Below are 18,429 nucleotides of genomic sequence, written 5' to 3' on the forward strand. Positions count from 1 at the left end.
CTGGGTCCTAGGTAACACTTGAGGACGAGAATGTCTGAAGGGAGGAAGGTAGCTGCATGGCAGAAGAGAAGCCAGGGGGGCAAAAGGAACTTTCAGACACATTGGTTGCTGCCAGCAGGTGCTGTGGGATCACCTCGTTGCTGACCCTGGGGCCACCGTGCGTGGTCCTGCTGTCTGGGGCACAAGGTACAGTGTGAGCTAGTGCTTCTGCAGGGGACTTTGAGGCAGAGGTGGAATTTGAGCTGGGTCTTAAAGGGTTAGGAAGATTGTTTTCTCCCTCATTAAAAATAAAACATGCTGAGTTTAGAAAATTCTAGAGGAAAATAAATCCCTCATAATTTTACCTGATGATAGACAAATGAGATGTATAGGCAGAGGGTCGTGATCCTTTTAAAATGTACGTCAGAACGCATCATTCCGCTACCCCAAGTCCTCCTGTAGCCTCTCTTCCCAGAGTAAAAGTCAGAGTCCTCGCCCAGGCCCTGCATTATCCGCCTCCCGTCTTCATCGTCGCCTACCGCCCCTGCTTCCCACCTCTGGCTTGTGCTCCCTGAACGTACCAAGTGCTCTCCTGCTTCAGGGTCTTTCCACTTGGTCTTCCCTCTGCCTGGAACCTCTTCTTCCTCGTATTCACATGGCTTGCTCCCTCACTTGCTTCGAAATCGAGAATGTAGTCATTGAAATCTCTGATTTCTGATGAGGAACCCCAGTTGAGAAAGGCGGATGTCTAGATTTGCTTGTTTGTCTCCTTCCTTTGGAATGCCAGCTCCATGTGGGCAGGGACTTTGTCCTGTTCACCGTAGCACCCACTGTGACTAGAACAAGGCCTGGCACACAGTAGGTGTTCAGTTAATATTTACTGAATGCATGAGTGTATGTGTGAGTGTGTGTGTCGTGTATGTGCTATGGAAATGAGGTGGAAGGAGCGGTGTGGCTGGAAGCTGAGGAAGGGGAGAGACTGTGGCTGGTGTGGAGGAGAGTGAGGATGCTCTTGGCAGGAATGGAGGCTGCTGGTTGCAAGGAGAATGGGAAGTTAGTCTGTTTCAGTCTCCGCAGTCTCATCTCTTAACTGGTGGTCGTGTTGAGGTGGAAGGCAGTGATTTGGTGCTTTGGGGTTGAAGTATAAAATGAATAGACCTAGATCCAGGACTGGATTATGGAGGTTCTCGAGCACCTGGCACAGGGGTTGGCCCTGTTGTGGTAGGCTATAGGAAATGATTTTAAGTTTCAATCAGAGAATAAGTGGTAAAAGCGGTGCTTTGGGAAGACTGGTGTCTTAGACATGCAGGATGACTGTGCAGGGAGAGACCAGAGCTGGTGAGGAAAGAGGTCAGCAGTATAGGGGTCAGCAGACATGGGGCAAAAAAAAAAAAGAAAACAAAACCGAGCCTGTTGCCATTGAGTCAATCCCGATTCATAGCAACCCTATAGGACAGAGTAGAACTGCCCCATAGGGTTTCCAAGGCTGTAAATCTCTACCAAAACAGACTGCCGTATCTTTCTCCCACGGAGCGACTGGTGGGTTCAAATCACCAACCTTTCGGTTAGCAGGGGTGGAACAGGTAACATCAGTGAGATCTGGTAATGGCAGCATGCTCCCCAACTGCTGTGCGACTCCCTACCTGGTAGAGTTTAAAGTATTGTCAGTGGTTTCAGTTGATTTTTGGAAGCAGGTGGGGCATCAGCAGGAGATAAGGAAGGGTCCTCCTCCTGTTGATGATGTTTATCAGGTTGATGGGTCTGGTGGAAAGCAGGTGGGTAATATTCTGCACTGGCCTCCATCTCGCAGACGTAACCCCAGGTAGGAGCCTGTCTGTCCTTTCTGGTCAGCTGAAAACGATGCCCTGTCTAGGTGTAGCTGCCAGTGCTCTCTGGCCTGAACCTACGCATACACCAGGATGGTATCTGAAATGCGTTCGTGTGATCACTTTCTTTCAACTTCATTTTCTGTCTCCATAGTTTTATCTGTTTCTCAGAACAAATTGCCTTTGACTCCGTAAACCCATTTGAGTTGGATTAATTGACTGGAAATACTTATTTCTAAATGGTTTCTGTTTCATTAGGCTTCTAGCCTGCTTTTGAAAAGGCGTTTGCCAAGATGAGATCAGCAGAGGAGTGCTTTTGGTATAATCAGCTTCTTCTTTCGGATCTTTTGGTACGAGTCATGTTTTGAGATTGGCATTTCTGATTTATTCATAATTCCTAGAATAAATATTGGAGGACCTGCTATGTGCCAGATACTCTTCTAGGCACTGGGACTATAGCAGGGAACAAAATAAACACAGATCTTACCCTCATGGAACTCATGTTCTAGTGTGTGTGGGCTTATAGACAATGTTGTTGTTGTGTGTCATGGAATTGATTCTGACTCATAGAGACCCTATAGGATAGGATAGAACTGCTGCATAGGGTTTTCTAGGCTATAAATCTTTACGGAAGCAGATCACCAGGTCTTTTCTCCTGCGGAGCCGCTGGTGGGTTCAAACCCCCAACTTGTTAACAGCTGAGTGCTTAACCGTTGTGCTACCAGGGCTCCTTTGATAGACAGTGAATATAAAGAATGAGAAATGGTGAAAAGTATTATGGAGAAAAATAAAGCAGGGCTGGAGGATAGGGAGGTTTGGTGGGGAGGTAGATTTTTTATTTTAAATAGGGAGGTCAGAGAAGTTGCACTGAAAAAAGGACATTTGAGCAGAGATCCAAAGGAGGTGGGAGCCCTGAGGTCACAGTGAACTTGAAGAACAGCCAGGAAGTCAGTGTGTCTGAGCAGTTGTGAGGGAGAGAGTCAGTGTGTCCCACCCAGCAGGAGGAAGGGAGTCAGTGTGTCTCAGCGGGAGGGAGGGAGGGAGTCAGTGTGTCCCAGTGGGTGTGGGGGAGGGAGTCATTGTGTCTGAGTGGGTGTAAGGGGGGGAGTCAGTGTATCCCAGCGGGTGTGAGGGAAGGAGTCTGTGTCTGAGCAGTTGTGAGGGGGGGAGTCAGTGTGTCCCAGGGAGCAGAAGTGAGGGAAGGAGTCAGTGTGTCCCAGGGAGTGGGAGTGTGAGGGAGGGATGGAAAGCAGCAGGTAAGGGAGAGGAGCTGACACAGATCCTCAAGGCCTTGTAAGTCCTGGTTAGGACTTGGGCTTTAGCTCTGAATGGGATGAGAAGCCCTTGGCCACTGTGCAGAGGTGTTATGGGATCCACATTCATTCTGGAAGGGTTGCCCAGTCTCCTGGTGGCTGAGGGAGTGGGACTTTGAGTGGCTCTTAGCTAAGAGCGGGCATCAGGCCTGAATCACCTGGGAGTTGTTCCAAGCCAGGTGCTTGGGCCCCTAGGAAGCCAGGCTCAGCTGAATCACAGGGGTGACTTCCAGAACTCACTTAATGCTATTGTTCTCTAACTTTCCTGTGCACTAGGCTCACCTGGGGACTGTTACAACTTCAGGCTCCTGGGTCCCACGGCATACCTACTGAGTCAGAGTCTCAGGGTGGGCTCCAGAAGTCTATATTTTTAACAAGCTATTTGGGTGAATTTTGAGGCCAGTGGGCCCTGGACCACACCTTGGCCCAAGATAGTGGTTCTCAACTCCAGACCGTGTCAGTCACCTGGGACATTTTTTAAAAGTGCCTGGGCCTCAGCCCTAGAGATTCTGATTTAATTGGTCTGAGATGGGACTGGGCGTCAGTGTTTTTAAAAGCTCCCCAGGTGTTTCTAATGTGCACCCAGGGTTGAGAATCCTGGTCTGATGGTTATACGTCTTATACCTGGTGTTTGATTGAGAGATTTCACTTGGGTAACTGTAAGAAGGGGACTTCAGCCCCTCTGATGAGAAGGCTGAGGCAGAACCCTGGTGACCCTGCCAGGAGTAGCAATGGTAATCTTTCACAGCGATAACAATTCTACGCAGTTTTTGTACTTTATCCTATTTGATCACTTCACCCCTCTGGGTCTTAGTTTTCTTGGCTGTAGAGTGTGTTACACTGAATGATTTTCCAGAGTTCCTTCATCTTGCTGGCGTGGAAGAAACTCTAATCTAGAGCTGTGTTGTTTAATCTTGGTCTTACAACATCATAAGGTGTGTCATAATTATGGAAAGGGTATGGTGAATGTCTCAATACCAAACTGAAGGAAAATTTGTGCCGTGTACCGTAGTACCCTGGGAAGACTCTGGAGTGTTGTGAAATGTGGAATCTGACCTCCCAGGTCAGAGTTCCTGAGTGGAAGGGCAGCTTGGTCTTTGGAGGCAGCGCTAGTCCTGGCCGTACTACTACTGGCAAGTTCCTTGTGAAGTAGGAATTGTGTTTTAGAAACTGTAAAGCTCATATAAATACAAGCATGAGTAGTACAGGGCAGATTACCCAATAAGCAACAAAAGCACTGTGCTTATTGTAATGAACATTTTCACATGGGTTTGAAACTGTGAAACCCAGGTGGAGTTGTTCACTACAGATTAGTAAGTAAGCATAAGCAAGGCTGTGCTTACCTTGGTTACTAGGTCATCTGCCCCTGTCAGGGATTATAAACTTGAAAAGAGGCTTTGATTCTGTACAGAGGTGCTGTGGGGTTGGGAGAGAGACAGATGCCAGCCATACCTAGAAGCAGACTTCTGGATGTGGTGAAAAAATGTGAAATTGTCCAAGACAGATGAACTTTTAAGCAAGGTAAGCACTATGCTTACCTTGCCTATTGGATAATCCACCCCGCATGAGTATGTGGCTCGGGTGACCTGGGAGAAGCAGTCAGCATCGGACGGTGAACCTGATGGTCAAGTTTCTCAGCCCTGCTCTGCTGCCAAGCTGTTATTGCACATGGGAGACAGTCTTCATAACTGGATAGAACCCAGTGGCTGGATGAACCAAGGTTAACCTAGAATAAATAACCAGGTACACTCACTGGAGCACCTCAGAGCTTATTTACCATTGGACATGAGACCTGTGCCTCCCCACCCTTAGCTGCTGACTTTTGTCCTCACCCAGACAGCACAGTGTCTGCTTGTTAGTTTTTGTTTTGAAACATGAAGGTCCAAAATGAGAAAAGGAAAAACTTTAGGAGAAAAAAAAAGTTTTCTCTATTTTCTTTCTGTACAATTGGAATAATGGGGTGTGGAAATGGGGTGGAGAGGGCAGTGTGGCTAGAAGCTGAGTGCGTGGAGCCTTCCCTTTCCTTCTAAATTTTTACATTATATAGTCTGTCTCTGTTTAGAATCCTAAGTAAATGCTGGTCTGTCAGAGCTAAGACCAAAATGGAGTCAAGCGAGGAAATGCAGGATTAGTGTGAGAATGGGCAGAATTAGAAATTCAGGGGATAAGGCTTTTTATTCTAGCATTTGTAGGTACATGTACCCGATGGACTACTAATCAGTGTTTTTCAATCTTGGCCAGTTAAATCTGAATCTCTAGGGGTTGTGGCCAAGCACCGGTAGTTTCCAAAGCCCCCAAGGTGTCGCTAATGATCAGCTACAGTTGAGGACCACCTAATTTTAAAGATGAGTTCTGCCAGCTTTTCCCATTTCTCCTTTCTTAGCACCTGGCTCTCCCCAGCCTATGGCTTTCCCCCAGGTTGTCTGCCCCTGCCTCCTGTATATACTCCCACTCCCTGACCCTCTGCTTCCTCAGCTTCAGCAGGCTCCTTGAGCACTGGAGGATGAGCTGTGTGGGGTAGTGAATGGGCTTCGCTTACCTTGACCTCCCTCTACTCTGCATGCTTTCAACCAGCCTGACATTTAGGGATTCGGCAATCTGCTGGGGCAGTCTGAAACATTTTGAGGTAAAGCTTGTTGGCCACTGAGGATAGTGGCATAATACTTAACACATGCATTTGCTATGTGCCAGGCAGTGTTGTAAGAATTTTACAAATATTTACTTACTCACTCTTTATAACAGCCCCATTTTACATATGGGGAAACCGAGACACAGAGGGAGAGAAACTTACCCAGGTCACATGGCTAGTAAGTAGTAAAAATGGGATTTGAACCCAGGTAAAAAAGAAGAAAATTTTTCTTTTTCTTTTAGTCTATGCTCTGAACCACCACAATAGGCTGGGGAAGTTTTGTCTTTGGCTGTAGTTGAGGCCTGCTTTGAATTTAGGTTTAGAGATTTTTCTCAGGGTCTGGCCTATGCTTGGGTTATTATTATTGTTTCTTAGCTATCTTTGCTTAGTTTAACATTTACCTTCAGACCCATTTAAAGAATTTTTTTTTTCTTCCCTTAGGTGGTGTTTGGAAACTAGATCATGTGCCTGGATAGAAGTTTCTCCTTTCCCCGCAGCTCTGCACCCCCAGCAATGTTCACCGCATCCTTGTTTTGAGAACGTCACTAAGGTATGAAATCTAGCCTGACCTGAGCTGGCCTTGAACTGTGGAGAATTTGGGCACAAGTGATTCTTTCCTTTGGTTATTTAATTGCATATTTAATTGGATACACTGGGTCCGCTGGCTAAGGGCCCGGTGCCTAGTGTGTTGAAGTGTACACATGTGTAGAAAATATGATATACCTCCATGTATTTCTCACCCAGCTTCAACAGTTACCAAGTCATGGTCAACCTTGTTTCATTTACATACTTCCCTGCTGTCTTCCTCCGTCCCTAGGTTATCTTGAGGCAAATCCCAGACATCACATCATTTTATCTGTAAACACTTCAATGGTCTTAAAAAGATGAGGACTCTTAATATTCCATTTTGTCTGGCACCAGAAGGGCACATAGGAATGTTCCTTTGGACACATTACCTTCTGCCGTTTGCTTGGGCCACCAGGGACACATACAGAGGGCGCACATATGGACACCTGGACGTTGGATCCGCTGCTGTGCTGGGTTATTGGCGAGAGGCTGCCTTGCCTGGGCTCCTGCTTTCCTTCAGAAGGCTGACTGCCTGTAGGTCAGCCATGGTGCAAGAGCCCTCCCAGAGTTCTGACAGGAGGGAAGAGAGGATTGAGAAGGAAGAGGGCTATGGAGAAAGAAATAGGGGAGGAGAGAGAGATTAGGAGGAGAAGAATTTGTGTGGGGGGAGGGTGAGAGAAGGAGAAGGGAAGTGAGAGCGCAGAGCTCCTGGGAGAGAAACTCTACTGCCCCTTGACCTACAGCTCCTAACCTGTTGCTGTAGAGTCGACTCTGACTCACAGTGATCCTCTAGGACAGGGCAGAACTGCCTCATAGGGTTTCCAAAGCTGTAATCTTTACGGAAGCAGACTGCCACATCTTCCTTCCACGGGGTGGCTGGTGGGTCCGAACTACTGACCTTTTGGTTAGCAGCTGAGTGCTTTAACCACTGAGTCACCAGGGCTCCTTACCAGCTCCTGAAGTCCTCTGAAAAGGAGCCCTGGTGGCACAGTGGTTAAGTAGTTGGCTGCTAACTGAAAGGTCAGCGGTTCTCACCCACTAGTGGCTCTGTGGAAGAAAAGACCTGGTGATCAGACTCCTCTGATGATCTAAGGGAACGCAGGGCACTACGAGCGTGCTCCGTGTGTCCCCTACGCCTGTCAATAGTTTGTCTGTGGTAGGTGAGACTGGTGGTACCCTCAGCTACCCATGGAGAGAGTAGCCCTTTCTTTTTTCTGGGTCCCTTTGCTTAGGGAGTGGAGGCTTGGTTCCCAGAAGGTCTGAGGCTGCTGGCTTCGTCCTTAAATTTGGGGGTATCCACCACCGTGAGATGACACTTTACAAAGTACAGTGGGAGCAGCTCCTCCAGGATCTGTGTGAATAAGAGCAGTCCTGTCTCCCTTTTTTCTCAGGTCTCTGGGTCTTGTTCCCTCCTAACAATGCGTAGTGCCCAGTTAGTGTTGAGATCTGTTTGCAAGTAAGGAAAGGTAAAGGGGGTACAGGTTACAAAGTATTAGTTCCTAAGTTCTCAGCTCTCTTTAAACTTTGTTGTCTGTACCTAGTTTCCTTTATTATTGTCTCAGTCCGCATTATAGTCCTGACTAATCCCAGCTCACTCCAGTTCTATCCTCTTTATTTTTTTTTTTAACATTTCAGCTTTATTGAGATGTAATTCAGATGCTGTAATATCTACCCCTTTAAAGTGTAAATTCAATGTTTTTTTGTATATTCACAGAGTTGTATTCCCTTTTTTTTAAGGCTGAAGACTATACTGTGCCTTCCTCTTCCCCATGGTTCTCAGAGTTATCCTTCCCTCTCCACTAGTGTCATGCTGATCCTATCCTCAAGACAGATGACCTTATCGTGGGAACATTGACCAGTAGGCATTTTCCACTGATAAAATATTTAACTTAATCAGCCCCTGCAGGAGCCCAGGATTCATAGACAAGTGCCACTTGAGGTAGACCCATTCCCACTGGTGAGATTTCCTCACCACTCAAGATCTCTCTATAATAAAAATTTTAAAGCTCCCCTTCCCCCGCTCCAAAAAAAAAGAAAAGCTGCAAATTTGCCAGTTGCCTGAATGGTAATAAACCTGCTTGGGAATCTGTGACTTTCCTTGAACAATATTAATTCTGGACAGATGAGCTTGTCAGCTTGTTCCACCTTTTCTTTTTTTGAACATTTTATGTGGTTTGGGTGAAAGAACAAAATTAGTTACCCGTTCAACAATTTATTCACATTTTGTGATATTAGTTTCAATCTCCTCAATGTAACAGCACTCTACCCACTTCTCCCTGAGTTCCCAGTTTCCATTCACCCATCTTTCCTCCCCCTTCCTGCCTTCTAAACTTTTTTTTTGGGCAAATGCTGCCCTTTTGGTCTGGCATGGTTCATTATCCTGAAGAGCACTTTCCTCATAGGTGTTACTGTTCGCTTTATTAAAAAGCCCAAAACCAAACCCATTGCCGTCGAGTTGACTCTGACTCATAGTAACCCTATAGGAGACAGAGGAGAGCTGCCCCATAGAGTTTCCAAGGAGCGCCTGGTGAATTCAAACTGCTGAGCTTTTGGTTAGCAGATGTAGCTCCTAACCACTACACCACCGGGGTTTCCTATTCACTTTATAGACCTGTCTATTGTCTGGCTAAAAGGTGATCTCCGGGAGTGGGTTCAGTTCCAGGTTTGAAGGATGTCTAAGGGCCATAGTCTCTATCAGATCACAGTAAGTCTGGTCTTTCTTATGAGTTTGAATTTTGTTCTACCTCCCCCCCCACCCCCCCCCCACTCTGCCCAGGACCTTCTGCTGTGATCCTGATCAGACCAGTCCTCTATTGGTAGCCAGATGCCATCTAGTTCTCCTGGCCTCAGGCTTGTGGAGGCTGTGGTTCGTGTGGTTCATTGGTCCTTTGGACTAATTGTTTCCTTGAGACTTTTCTTTACCCTTCTTTGCTCCAGATGGGAAGAGAACAATAGTTGTATCTTAGATGCCCACTCACAAGCTTTTAAGACCCCAGTCACTACTTACCAAAGTGGGTTGTAGAACATTGTCTTTATGGACTGTGTTATGCTAGTTGACCTAGATGTCCCTTGAGACTATGGTCCTAAGCCCTCAAGCCCAGTGACTCTGTCCCTCGAGGTGTTTGGTTATGGTTAGGAAGTTTTCATAACTATGTCCCCTGTGTGTTCTACTGTACACTTGGATATATTTGCAGCACATACAAATGCCTATGTAGAAATACCCTCTGCCAAACCTATATACGTTCATAGATGTACTCCCATACACCATCCCACGCCTTTTCAGCCTATGTATCCACTTGTAATTTGTTTGTTGTTACTGTTCTTGCAGGATTGTGTATGTAATAGTATTTACCATTGTTGCCTTTTACTCTTGGCCTTCCTCTCAGTGTCTTCCTTTGCCTTGGTCATGTTGCTCTGACTCCCCATATGTCGTATATTGTCCTTCCCTTCACTCAAGTTAGTATATCTCTACTGTCTAGTTAGCAATGACTTCTCCCTCCTCCTCCCATCCCCTGATAACCAATGAAGAATGTTTTCTGTGTGTAAACCTTTTCTTGACTTTTTATAATAGTGGTCTCATACAGTATTTGTCTTTGTGATTGACTTCACTCGGCATAATGTCCTCCAGGTTCATCCATGTTGTGAGATGTTTTGCAGGTTCATGGTTATTCTTTAACATTGTGTAGCATTCCATTGTGTGTATGTACCACAGTGTTATCCATTCATCTGCTGATGGGCACTTAGGTTGTTTCCATATTTTTGCTATTGTGAAGAATGCTGCAGTGAACATGGGTGTGCATGTGTCTATTTGTGTCATGGCTCTTATTTATCTAGGATATATACTTAGTAGTGGGATTGCTGAATCATATAATATTTTTATTTCTAATTCGTTCCACATTTCTAATGGTGGATTACCTTCAAGTGAACAGACTGGAGCTTATAAACAAACGACAAGGAAATAAATGATTGTATGTCAGGTGGAGATAAGTGCTGTGAAGAAAAGCAAAGTGGAGTAAAGGGGTAGAGACTGACAGTGGAGGTAGGGGCTGGTATCTTATATGGAATGGTCATGGAAAGCTCCTGACAAAGTGACCTTTGAGGAAAGGCCTGAAGGAAGCGAGGAATCGAGCCACACAGAGACCTGGGGGAAGAACATTCCAAGTAGATGCTCTGAGGAGGGAGTGTGCCTAGCATACTTGAGGGCCAGTAAGGAGGCCTGCGTGTGCCTGGAGCAGACTGAGTGACAGAGATGGTGGCGGGAACAGAGGGCGTGTAGATCGTCCAGGCCTTGTGAGCTGTGGTCAAGACTAGATTTTACTCTGTGTGAGATGGGATGCCACTGGAGGATTTTGAGGACTGACATCTGATTTGTGTTTTAAAAGGGGCACTCTGGCTGCTGTGTTGAAAAAAATGGTGGAGGCAAGGGTGGAAGCAAGGAAACCGGTTAGTAGACTTTTGCAGGAATCCGTGGGAGAGATGATGATGCTTGGAGATAGTGAGGTATGACTGGATTTGAATATGTTTTGAAGGTAGAGTTGATAGGATTGGCTTATAGGTTGGATGAAGGATGTAAAGGAAAGTGTCTCAGTTATTTAGTGCTACCATAACAAAAATGCCAGAAGTAGGTGGCTTTAAATAACAGAAGTTTATTTTCTCAGAATTCAGGACGCTAGAAGTCCGAATTCAGGGCATGGCTCTAGGGAGAAGTCCTTCCTCACCTATTTCAGTTTCTAGTAGCTGCTAACAGTCCTTGGCGTTCCTGTGTTTGTAGATGCATCTGTCTCGGTAGTCTCTCTTCCTCATCCTTGTGTGTATGACTCTGTTTTTCCTCTTTTCGTAACTCTGAAATTACTAGGCTTAGGACCCATCCTACTCTGGTATGACCTTATTAACATAACAAAGGAAACCAGCTATTTCCAAACAGGGTCATATTTACAGGTGTTGTTGTTATTAGTTGCTGTTGAGTTGATTCTGATTCATGTGTGCAGAGTAGAACTGCTTCATAGGGTTTTCAAGGCTATGACTTTTAGGAAGCAGATTGCCAGATCTGTCTTTAAGGTACGTCTGGGTGGGCTTGAACTGACAGTCTTTTAGTTAGTAGGCCAGTGCTTAACCATCTGCACCACCCAAGGACTTCTTTTTACAGGTAAAGGGGTTAAAATTTCAACACATTTTTGGAGAACATAATTCAATCCATAGCAGAAAGGGAGGACTCTAGATGACTTCAAGATTTTTGGCCTAGGCAATTGGAAGGATGAAATTGTCATTGACTAAAATGAAAAAGACTGTCGGAAGAAATCAAGAATGAGATTTGGATATATTAAGTTTGGGATGGCCTATTTGATACCCAAGGAGCCCTGGTGGTGCAATGGTTAAGCACTTGGCTGTTAAACAAAAGGTTGGTGGTTCAAACCCAACAGTGGCTCTGCAAGAGAAGAGACCTGGCAATCTGCTCCTGTAAGGATTTACAGCCTAGGAAACCCTATGGGAGAGTTCTACTTGACTTGATGGCACACCACAACAACATTCAACATCCGAGCTGAGATATAAGCTAGATTTGAGGGGATGCCAATTAATTAATAATTTAGCGAATACGTATTTAGAGGCTTATATGATGATAGGAGAGGGACTACGTATGCTGAAATAACTACAGTTGTTGTTAGGTGCCACAGAGTTCATCCCAACTCAGCAATCCTATGTACAACAGAACAAAACACTGCCTGGTCCTGCACCAACCTCACGATCATTGTTATGCTCGAGCCCATCATTGTAGCCACTGTGTCAGTCCATGTTGTTGAGGGTCTTCCTCTTTTTCGCTGACCCTCTGCTTTGCCAAGCATGATGTCCTCCAAGGACTGGTCCTTCCTGAAAACACGTCCAAAGTATGTGAGATACAGTCTCACTATCCTTGCTTCTAAGGAGGATTCTGGCTGTACTTCTTCCAAGATTGTTTTGTTTATTCTTTTGGCAGTCCGTGGTATATTCAATTTTCTTTGCCAACACCATAATTCAAAGGCATCGATTCTTCTTCGATCTTCCTTATTCATTGTCCAGCTTTTGCATGGATATGAAGCGATTGAAAACACCATGGCTTAGGTCAGGCGCATCTTAGCCTTCAAAGTAACATCTTTGCTTTTCTACACTTTAAAGAGGTCTTTTGCAGCAGATTTGCCCAATGCAATGCATCGCTTGATTTCTTGACTGCTGCTTCCATGGGTGTTGATTGTGGATCCAAGTAAAATGAATCCTTGACAACTTCATTCTTTTTCCCCATTTATCAGGATGTTGCTAATTGGCCTCATAAAAGCAGAAAATTGTGCCATGCTGAGGAACAAATAAAGCAAAAGGGAGCACAGTGGGGATGAGGTTACTTTCGATAAGTGTGGTTAGAGAACGCAAGTTTCCCTTTCTTGCCTCTAGGAATCCTGTGCCCTTGGTGAGCCTTCATTGGTGTCCATGGATGTGTGGCTGCCATGTCTTCTGTGGGTTCTGTAGGGGCACTCTAGAATAGGGTCTGAACCTTCAGCTTTGTGTCCTGAGTGCCAGGCATAACTCTTGACATTAAATGTTTGAAGGATGAATTCCTGTTTCTGAGCCCAAGTATAAAATGAAGAGGTTGGACTAGACCAGTACTTCAGACTCACGTGGGAAGCTTTAAAATACAGTCATGTGCTGCTTAATGTTCATTGGGGGCAACGACTGACCACATATACGTCCGTAGTTCAGCGCTTGCCCTCCGGAGGATGCCTGCCCGCCCCTCCTGCTGTACCACTTTGGCCCCCGTGGTATGCACATGAAGCTCATGGCCACTGTGTTCCAGAACCTGTTCCCCACCAACAAAGTGTACAAGGTAAACCTGAATACCATCAAGCCGCTGCATTCTCCTCATCTGACTCCCAGGAGCTAGATTTCCACCATTATAACATCAAGTCATTCCTGTGGGAGCAGGTTGCCAGATGAAGAAGCTTCTCCAGGAGAAGTTTCCCAACATGAACTGTCTGTAGGACATTAGTGAGCAGGTGGCCACGGGTGTGGGGCTGTCAGCAGTGGGGAGCCTGACGGTGAGCACAGCTTTAAGGAGCTGCCCAGACAATCACTGGGCGCGGCAACATGCAGGCCCAGCAGAGCTCTGTGTGGCTCGCTGAGATCAGTCCTTGATGATTCTGCAGCTGCTCATCAAGATCCAGGAGGGTGTCAGGGTGTCCACAGTTTCACATACAAGATGGAGGAGGAGCTCCAGGCCATCCTGGCAGCCAAGGAGGAGAGGCTGTGGCTGAAGGCCCAGAGGCAGGACCCTTAGGCTCACAACGTGCAGTGCAAGCGGAAGCAATGAGAAGCCCACAAGAAGAAGAGCCTGGTGGGCACGAAGAGGGCACGGGCAGAGGCTAATGGGCACGGTGATGCTGAGGGGGCCAGTGACCTGAGGAGGGGGAGGATGAAGCTGAGTATTTCCACCAGGCAGTGGGCAAGAGGCCTGATGAGGACATGTCCCCTGAGTTGACTGAGAGGAGACAGCCCGCCGGGCCTCCATGCAAGAAGCAGCAGTAAAGAATCAGAGGCCAGGAGCCCAGGCCAAGCAGGGGCCCAGAGGGGCCTTGTGTAGGGTTGGGCGTGGCCACCTAAGAGAGCAGCTGGAGCAGGAGCCCCAGCAAGGCGAAAGGAATGGCCCAGATTAGGGCCTGAGAGATGCTGCCCTGGGGCTCCTGCCAGGCTCCAGCTGCAGCCTTTGGCTTCCTTTTATAAAGGAGCTGTTTCCCTGACTCCACCCCCACACCCACCCCCATAATAACTGACTGACGGTCCCAAAATGAGGCAGGGTGGTGGGGGAGAAAGAAAAGCTTCCCTTTCTCTGGGGGATGCCCATGGGCCAACTTGGCCGTGAGCCTACCCCACAGCCCTCCACTCTCAGGAACAGATGCCACTGCTACTGGGGGGAGTGGATGAGGGCACTCGGCAGGCATTGGGGCATGGGTGCTGGGTCCTGGTTTGCTAAGACTGCCCCCCTGCTGCCCGGGACACTGGGCGAGACCCACCAAGTGCTCACCTGAGGCATCTGCAGCGGGAGCTGCCCAGGTCATGCACAGCACAGCAGCCCCAGGCCCATGGACCCAGGCATTTGTACAACATCCAAATCATACAACATCCCATTTCACGGAAAATATCCTGAAAGTTAAGTGATATGTAACTGGTAACTGTAAATACAGATGCCAGGGACCCATCCCAGACTGATTGAATCACAAGTTCTATGATGGGGCTTGGGAATCTGTATTTTAAAGTTATTTCCCATGTTATTCTTTTGCAGTTAGCCCAGCATCAGTTTGCAGACCGGTGTTTGGAAGCCACTGGACCAGATAATTTCTGAGGTCCCTTTCAGCTCTAACATTCTGTGAGTCTGGCTAGAATGCTTGGAAATTTTGGTTGGGGCGGGAAGAGCATGGAGGAAAGGAGACGCTACCTCTAGCTAAGGATACCTCGGGCAGTGTAGGCAGGAGGGCAGGTATATCAGCCAGGGGTTTGGAGAGAGTGGAGGAATGGTTTGGGTGGGGCGGCGGAAGTGACAGCTCCCTTGCCACTGGGAACCTGGTAGGTTAGGCCCTGGAAATAGAGATGAGAGACCTCATCCCGACTTTGGAGAGACTCGCAGTCTGATAGGGGAGTCTGATGAGAAAATGCATGATTCCAGCCCACCATGGGGAATGCTGCTGTAGAGGTGGGGGGTAGTCTCAGTGTGAGGAGAAAATGGAAGAGGAGGAGAAGGAGGAGGATCATGGACTGGTGCTGCAGTGCTCAGAGGAGGAATCCAGAAAGGGGGGTCCCTGGACCTGAGGCTTGGGGGATAAGGAAGATTTCTCAGGCAGACCCGTGCTTGGGGCCAGGGTAAGGTTGGGGTGTCAGATATTCTTCTCTAGTCACGGGGAGTGGTTTGGACCCTGACACAAGAGACATGAAACTCTGAGAGACCTGCAAATATGATTAGAATGGAAGGTATCCTGTAGATGTGACTGGAGAGGTAAGCAGAGACCAGATCAGAGTGGATCCGCCATGCTAGGCTTCAGTTTGACCTCTCTGCTGGAGGTGACCAGATATGTGTTTTATGGCAATCATGGAGCTAAGACTAGGTAGAGGAAAGGACAGGTGAAAAACATTATTTTTTACCTGGGGCCATCGAGGTAGCTGTTCTCTTAAAAGTTGCTGAAAATCTCTTTGGGCTGTTCTTGCTGATAGTTGGAGTGCCCGTTGCCTCATGAAATGAAACAGTGGCCATTGACCAACTCAGACCATGTGTTTCAGAGTCACTCAGACTTGTTAGTGGGCCTCAAATGTGTGTTTAGACAGGCAGTGATATGCGTATGGTAGAGAGATTGTGTGTCTACCTTCAGAATTAAGTTTTTTGTAGAAATCCATGAGCTGTAAATTAATTTGCCCAGCTGCCCCAGCCTAGCCTACTCAAGGATCCTTAGAGTTAGTTTAATTTTACCTATTAAACCAAGGCCTGCCCAACATCTTCACACAGGTAGTTAGTGACAGCACAGAGGTGGAAGCCACTTGTCGTGGTTCACAGTTCCTTGTGCTTTTAGCTCTACCATTCCCAGTCTGGGCCTTTGTTCTGGGTCCAGGCACACGGGGCTCTTTTTTCAGTTTCCTTTGATCCAACTGAAGCTTCACTGAGCTCCCTTCACTACCACGCATGAAATCAATGTCTGTCTAACCCTAGCTACTGCCACGGTTCAGGCAGGAGCTTACTCTCAAGCTTGCTTGCTCATTCTTTCTCTCCCCTTGTCTAGCTTCTATTCCTGGTACAAAAAAATTCCCCTACCTGGCAACTCAAACAGTACTTTCTTCTGGTCTCAGCTTCTGCTGAGTAACGTCTCTCTCTCTCTCTTTTGCTCTTTTTTCCTTTTTGGTATCACACAGTTGAGGTATTCTTTGCTCTTTTGTCTCCTGGGATGTTCCTTCTTCTGAAACAGACAGCTGAGGTAACTTTTGTTTACCCATTTTAGAACTTTTAACCATTATAAATAATTTTATAGAGATATCATAAGCCATTTTCAGTTATGTGGGGAACAGGGTAAAAGAGTTCACCTGCAGGCTTGTAAAAAATCCATCCATCCATCTTTTAGCCAACAAACAATGGTGGTTTTGTTGTCTCACAGTCCAGTGTTCTTTAGGTCATACTGCCTTTCACTTTTATTTTATAAATCTGTAATGTGTTATTTGCTTCTTATTACAGAATATACTGAATAGAAATCAGATTTTTCTTGATATTTTGGAATGCCTCTGTCCCCTTTTTGACGTCCTGTTACTGAATTTTTATTAATCTCTGGTTACTGAGGAGTTCCTGAGTGGTGCAAAGGGTTAATACACTCAGCTATTAACAGAAAGATTGAAGTTTGCGTTTACCCAGCAGCACCTCGGTAGAAAGTCTTGGCAGTCTGCTTCTAAAAAATCAGCCATTCAAAACCCTGTGATGCACAGTCCCACTCTGAACACAGGTGAGGTCGCCATGAGTTGGAATCGACTCAACAGCAGCTGTTTTTTTTTTTTTTTTTTTTTTTTACTGTTAACTGAACTTAGTGTTGCTAAGAAAAACAGATGACCAAGTTTAATGTTATCTGAAATTTGAAGTCTTCAGTACACTGCCGGAAAGTTGTTCCTGGTTCCTCAGAGCCCTTTTTTACTTCTAGATATGAATAAGTGTGGGCATTACTATATTTATGCCTGTAACAACTTCAGTATATTTTCTGACTCATGAATAAAGTACCTTTTATTTGGTTACCTCTTTTATTTCAAACTTTAAAATACTGCCCTACCCTCTGTAGTATTTTGAGATTTGATGAACACATCTGTACTCCAGTTTAGGCTTCCTTTTCCCCCCTAAATCTTCATTTCTCTGGAATAAAATAAGAGTTGTAATTTTTTAGGCTTTCAGTAGGAAGCCCCTCCATCTACTGTATAACTTTGATCTCACATCTCTCAGAAGTTCTTCTTACTCTGGTATGCCTTTTTTCAGGTGTGGGGAACCAGGACTGTGTAGCACTTTTAGCTGTGGGCTCTGAGTGGTTTAGAGAAAGGGTAGGATCACACGTTGTATTTTGCTTCCAGTGTCCTTTGTGATAATGCTCAGTATTTTCTAGATCTCTTGTGATAAAAGGTGCAGTGTGCTGTCTTAAGAGGGAAGAGTCTAAACTGATGTCCAGGCTTCTTTCTTGAACAGATTAGCTTAGAGCCCCATCATTCTAAAGTATACTTGGGATTGCTCTTGCCTCAATGTTCTTTTAGATTTGCATTCACTGATGTTTATTTGCCACAATTTTGCCTCAAGAGAACTTGCTGTCTTTAAACTTTGCGTTTTGATTTCTGGAACAGCTTTAGGTCCCATTCGCAAACTTGAAGTTTCACTTTATTGCTTTAACAAATATTTATTGAGTGCCTGATGGCAAACACAATGATGAATGAAACAGAAAAGCCTCTTCCCTCATGAGGTGTCCAGCCTGAAGACCTTCTGCTAGATCATTGCTTCCCAAAGCGTTTTGAACAGGAGACCTCCTTTTCGAAACGATTTTTTCATGGACCTCATTTAGTAGTGGTGTTTTTAATGGCTAATCACCGAGGATACATATGTGCATGAGAAGTTGAGTTCCCTAGTGAAGTGGGAACAACCGTTCTAGGTAATTTATAAAAACATTACGTTCCAGTCCAGAGCTGGTCACTGGGTTAAAAACTGTACTGTTCACAGTTGCCATAAATGACAGTCACATAAACACACACATAACATACATTCACCCAAGTTCTATGGAATTCAGTGGTTTTTGTGTGTGTAATTTGGGCATTTAAAATCTGAAGAAATTCTGCTGCCAGTTCTGCCATAATCAGAGAAACTCTTTTTTACCTCCTTAAAGAATTCAAATAGGCTAATTAGACAGTTTTTGCTTCCAAAATGAAGCTGCTCCGCCCCTGCCCCCTCTAATTGATTGTTTACTTAACCGTTTTGTAAAATTTCTTGGGCAAACGAGTAGACCCTATAACAACAGCAATTTATACTCAACTTTTTTTTTTCTCCCTAGTTTCTAGATCTTTCGTGCAATGGAAACACATCCTGAAACAGGGTGGTGTC

At 45.9% G+C, this 18,429-nt stretch overlaps 1 protein-coding gene and 1 pseudogene across 2 annotated transcripts in view; both read left to right on the plus strand.

Moving 5' to 3' along the window:
* Positions 1-14,607, plus strand: part of LOC100659352 (proline-rich protein 36-like) — a 65,225-nt pseudogene extending 50,618 nt beyond the window's left edge.
* ZNF592 (zinc finger protein 592) overlaps positions 6,189-18,429 on the plus strand; it is a 37,391-nt gene continuing 25,150 nt past the window's right edge. Inside the window, exons 1-2 of one of the 2 annotated variants that reach the window (XM_010593802.3) lie at positions 6,189-6,297; positions 14,617-14,700. The gene's annotated coding sequence lies outside the window, so the exon portion shown is untranslated. The remainder of the gene's footprint in view (positions 6,298-14,616; positions 14,701-18,429) is intronic. The other variant, XM_064267171.1, reaches the window with a different exon arrangement.

This window comes from Loxodonta africana, chromosome 13, assembly GCF_030014295.1.
Source record: "Loxodonta africana isolate mLoxAfr1 chromosome 13, mLoxAfr1.hap2, whole genome shotgun sequence".
NCBI classification, from domain to species: domain Eukaryota; kingdom Metazoa; phylum Chordata; class Mammalia; order Proboscidea; family Elephantidae; genus Loxodonta; species Loxodonta africana.